Source organism: Gavialis gangeticus, unplaced genomic scaffold (genome assembly GCF_001723915.1).
Source record: "Gavialis gangeticus isolate Ggan-Ray unplaced genomic scaffold, GavGan_comp1, whole genome shotgun sequence".
Taxonomy (NCBI): Eukaryota; Metazoa; Chordata; order Crocodylia; family Gavialidae; genus Gavialis; species Gavialis gangeticus.
The window spans coordinates 181,611,069-181,616,699 of NW_017729032.1; positions in this window are offsets into that span (position 1 = coordinate 181,611,069).

Genomic DNA, 5,631 nt, shown 5'->3' on the forward strand with positions numbered 1-5,631 from the left:
CTTTCTATCTTGAACTGCATCTTTCCCTTCGTCTTTCAGAAATGTCTACTTAGCACTCTGAACAGCTTTCTGAAAAGAAGTGAGATTAACTTAATCACTGCCTGATTAAGCACCTTACTCTAGTTCTTATGGCTTTACCAACTACCATCAAGTCAGCTATACAATTACTGGTCAACAAAGCTCCATCCTAATGGGGGTATCAAGGGTAACTATATATATATATATTTATATATAAAGGTACAATGTATATATTGTTCATATATGTGTGTATACACAACACAAAGCATTATATTATATTATATTATATTATATTATATTATATTATATTATATTATATTATATTATATGATTGAAAGTAGCTGTGACTTAACATCAGTGACTTGGACGAGGGATTAAAGTGTACTCTGTCCAAGTTTGCAGATGATACAAAACTGTGGGGAGAAGTGGACATGCCAGAGGGCAGGGAACAACTACAGGCAGACCTGGACAGGTTGGACAAATGAGCAGAAAACAATCGAATGCAATTTAACAAGGAGAAATGCAAAGTGCTGCACCTAGGGAGGAATAATGTCCAGTACACCTACTGCCTAGGAAATGACCTGCTCTGTAGCACGGAAGCGGAAAAGGATCTTGGAGTCCTAGTGGACTCCAAGATGTTACATGAGTCGTCAGTGTGATGAAGTCATCAGAAAAGCTAACTGCACTTTATCATGCATCAGCAGATGCATGACAAACAGAACCAAGGAGGTGATACTTCCCCTCTATTGGGTGCTGGTCAGGCCACAGTTGGAATACTACATGCAGTTTTTGGCGCCACACTTCAAGAGGGATGTGGATAACCTGAAGAGGGTCCAGAGAAGGGCCACTCGTATGGTTAAGGGCTTGCAGTCCAAGCCCTACAAGGAGAGACTAAGGCACCTGGACCTCTTCAGCCTCCGCAAGAAAAGGTTGAGAGGTGACCTTGTGGCTGCCTATAAATTCATCATGGGGGCACAGAAGGGAATTGGTGAGGCTCTACTCACCAAGGCGCCCCTGGGGGTCACAAGAAATAATGGCCATAAGCTAGCAGAGAACAGATTTAGACTGGACATTAGGAGGAACTTTTTCACAATTAGAGTGGCCAAGGTCTGAAATGGGCTCCCAAGGGCAGTGGTGCTCTCCCCTACCCTAGGGGTCTTCAAGAGGAGATTGGATGGGAATCTGGCTGTGGTCATCGGAACCCAGCACTCTTTCCTGTCTATGCAGGGGGTTGGACTCAATGATCTATTGAGGTCCCTTCCGACCCTAACATCTATGAATCTATGAACATAGCAAAACCAGAACATTTACCTATACCATGATTTATCTGCTCCCTGTAAGATCTTAAACCAAAATACAAACCTTCCTCTGCTAAAACTGCTTTCTATAGTATTCTTCTTCTAAAAGTCACTGGCAACCATGTTAAATTGAAGACAATAATACATACAGTTTTAACAAAGATGGTAAAAACCTGATCTAAATCTTCTTGAAGATTATGGGAAGATTCCTATTAACTTCAACAGACTTTAGATCAGATGACAAAACATCATTATTTATGTATTATTGTCAATGATTTTTAATGGGCAAGACTGTACATGGAATTATAAAAAAGATAAGGAAAGTTTCTTTTGTTTCAGGAGAAGTTTTTTTTAAAGACTTCTCAGTTAGCAGATAAATTACTGCATAGGTCAAATATATTCCTATTCAGCTATTCCTGCTTTCAGTCCTTTGCCCTTTATAAGTTGAGAAAGCATTATATAAGCAGGGCTGCTGATCTAGCCTGGCATTTTTAGGGAAAAGTCACTGAGTGGCTACAATAAAATACCCAAAAGTCATGCAAATGCAACTTGAAAAGTGAAATGTCTTGGCCATTTTTTGGAATCCCTCATAATTTTTATTTTTGCACTTCAGTTCAAATACCTGGGAACTATGCATGTTTTGAGAGAGCCACAAACAAGTGGAACCATGATGGGGTAAAGTAACTCAGATCAAGTTCTACCAGAGATGGATTTATCTCAGTAGTTGCTATAGCACGATTGCCTTTTAAAGCCCAGACCTAGCTGAACTTTTAAAATTAATTATCCCAGGAGAGGAACTATTTCCCACTCTTCCTTCCTCTCTGCACAGTCAAAGTGGAGGCCTCCCTGAGAGTTCATAGAAGAGTGCTAGTGATATGCTTCTGTTTATGCTGTGGGGTTGTGAGTGAGTGCCTGTTTCTGTTTCTCTCAGCCATCCATATAATGCCTACTTAACTTGGCAGCTCTCAAGATTTTTCCACCTGTTTATATCCAACACCCATTCATATAAATTCCCAACTGCTCAAAGGCCTGGGTGTTTAGAAAAAAAACAGCTAAATTTTACAGACTGCCCAATAAGTACTGTAATACTACAGCTGGATTGTATCAGGCACTAGTGGCAATATATAGTTGTACAGGAGGGAAAGGTATTTACCCTATAGTACTCCACTTCCACAAAGCCCAAGAATAATCACATTCAGTGCATGCAGGGAGCATAGTGGCTGCTCACTTCTACCACTTTCCAGAGCATAAGCCACTCTGAAAAGGTGAATATAGAGGCAGACCTGTGCCGCCTTCTGCAAGGGATGCTGAGAGGGGAGCAGGCTGCACTGCCCACCCATGCCTGAACACCTGAGGGCTCTGGGAAGGACTGTGCATCCCAAGTGACAAGTCCTGCCAGAAATCCCTGGCTGTACAACCCCTATGCTTTAATTCATAATTGAGCCACTAATAATAATAAAGCTGAATCTACTTCCTTTGACTGATGACTTATCAGCTGGTGGGAGACTTTTCTTTAGAAAAGTCAACTATCCCATTGCAAATAATATAACATTTCTATGATGAATTGCCTCCACTTCAATGCCCGTCTAACAGCCCTCTCTGATCCTTTAGAAGGGCCCTCCATTGAATAGCTATGAAAGACATCTTTAATCATGGAAATTCTTGGAAGAAAAAAATCAATCTTTCTCTTCGGATGATTAAGGATCATTGAGTATCTCCCTAAGCCTTTAATGAGACTTGAGCCTATCTATGTTTTTTGTCACCTACATTCCTATTGGGTGCCATAATGTGGTAAAATTCACCCCAAGCAGACAGTCAGTACGCCATTCAAAATAGGAACTAAAGAATTTATATATAGTGTATAGAGCTCTACTGCCCTTGAAAATCCTCACTTGTAATCCGTAACGGTCCCCTTTAAATCATCTCAAAATACTGAACTAGGGCTCCAATCCCTAGCTTTCTGTTCCACATAAGAAGTGGCCACTGGGAGGCAGAGTTGCACAGCTAGAGACAATTACAGACAAGGGACAGGTGTTTTGCATCAGGAACACAGAGATAGAGAATCCTGTCATCCAGAGGTCTTTGTACCCACTATATTTCATGGGCCCAAATATCACTATGCATACACACAGTCAGTTACTAAAATTCAAACCCCTAGTTCAAACCCCTGACAGTGCTGGTGACAGTTTTCCTAACTACAGTTTCTTAAAGGTCTCGATGCACCAGGAAAAAGGTGGTAAACAATAAACAATATCACATTCCTAGAGTTCCTGACTTTCACCCATGAAAAAAATGTTATTTTATTTTTTAGGAAAAAAATAGCATTTCACATTTAATTACCAAGAAGAATTGCATGAACTCACTGCTGACATGGAGAAAGATCACAAAGCCAAAGAAGATTTCCTTCAGAGAGATACTGTAAGGTGGTGGGGCAGGCATGCCACAAATTAACCCCAAACCCTCCCCAAGTGCCATTCTGATCCCCTTCCCGATCTGCTGCTCTGCTTTCTGCTCACTACTCTGTGCTCCCTGTCTGATTTCCTCCTCTGCTTTTTGCTGCAGTCCTGCTTGTTCCCTCCACAATCTGCTGCATGCCGCACATAGAGGCTGCCTGTGCCACTTATGGCACTTTTCCCTTGGGTGGACAGCACTGGAGTATTCCATCCGTATTAGAAGACCAGCCTTTATTTACAAATGTGTTCTTAACACTACTGACAAGGCAAAACAGACTGAATGAGAAGGGCAAGAATATCAAGCGCTCTGGCCTCTGTGTTTAATGTACTTCAAGAAATTAACATGCCAGCATACTTTGAAACTGATCCTGTCCATACACAGTGCCTGTCTCAAAGCATGTGGAGCTACATCCTCACAGTGTTCACTGTGACTACTGCAGTCCAATCCAAGACCTTGAAATCAACAGGACTTCTCCTGTGCTTGAAATTAAGTATGGGCTTGAGGCCTTTTCTGAATTGGAGCCTTACCACTGACAGTGAAAAGTGGTTATGGTTCAGTTATGTTGTGCTATGTGCAAACCAATTGGCTTAAGCTACACAGCCCAAATGAATGGTTCTGTGGTAGAAGACACTATATTAGCTAGGGTTACCAACCCTCCAGGATTGCCTGGAGTCTCCAGGAATTAGATATAATCTCCAGGAGACTGCTGAGAGTCACCTGGGAGATAAATGATAGGCATTCATTAAAATAAATATTGAATGTTGAATCCAATTTATACAGTAGTCCAGTAGGTTTTTTAAATGTAATAGTAATGTACATTTGCCTTCCTGAGTACAGTACAGTAGATCAGTTATTAATGTCATTACATCATGTGATGAAACCTCCTGGAATAGATTCAAACACAGTTGGCAATCCTAACATTTGCTCAGGTTTCCAATGTGAACAAAGTCATGATGCTGTGTGCAAGTACAATGGCTCTGAACATGCAACTGTTTACTGCTAAGAAGCACAGATGCATTTTGTAAAGTTAAGCATGTGTGTTAGCAGGGTCAGAGCCTCAGCTATCACAGCATTAGCTAGCTATTTCAGAAAAGATGCCTAAAATACATGGAGTAAGGGCCACATTCTGTTCCACTGGTTAGGCATGTAAGTAGTCTTATGCGCCTAGATGTGAGCTTGTTCTACCCTGCTGAAGCCCCTGAAAACTGTTAATAAAAAAAGATAATACCATGTTAACTGGATCCAGTTTGCAAAGCCCCTAGTTCTGGCTCATGGAGATGGAAGGCTCCCTTGGTCCATGCCCACGCTGAAGCAGGGCAGAAGGAGATGCACTAAGGCTGGGCAGGTGGAAGTTGTGTCCACATCCCACCTCTTCTCCCTTCCTCCTGCTTCCAGGCTGCAGCATGGGTGCAGTTTCCAGGTGGCAGGGAACTGAGCCAGAGATAGGCAGCTTCCAACTGCCCTTGTGCTGCTCAGAAGTGCCGATGCAGCTTCCAACTGCCCAGTAGGCCTGTGTGAAGTGGCTAGTATTTGCTTCAGATTTGGATTTGGCCGATTCGGGGAACAGTGATTCGATTTGGTGATTCGAATCACTGTCCCAAATCGATTCGGCTGAATCTGATTTGGAGATTTGACTGCTGCTGAATCTCTGAATCATGCAGGCCCATCCCCTGCCCACTCTCCCAGCCAGGCTATGGCTGCCCCGTCCTCCCCAGCTCCTGGCACTTTGAAAAAGAAAGCCTTGACTCACCAAGTGCAGCCAGGCGGGGGGGCAATCCCTGCTGCCCCCCACTGCCCCATGCTGCTTGGGGGGGCTCTGCCACGAGCCCCCCAACCCCCACCTGCTCCCCCAGCCCCTGCC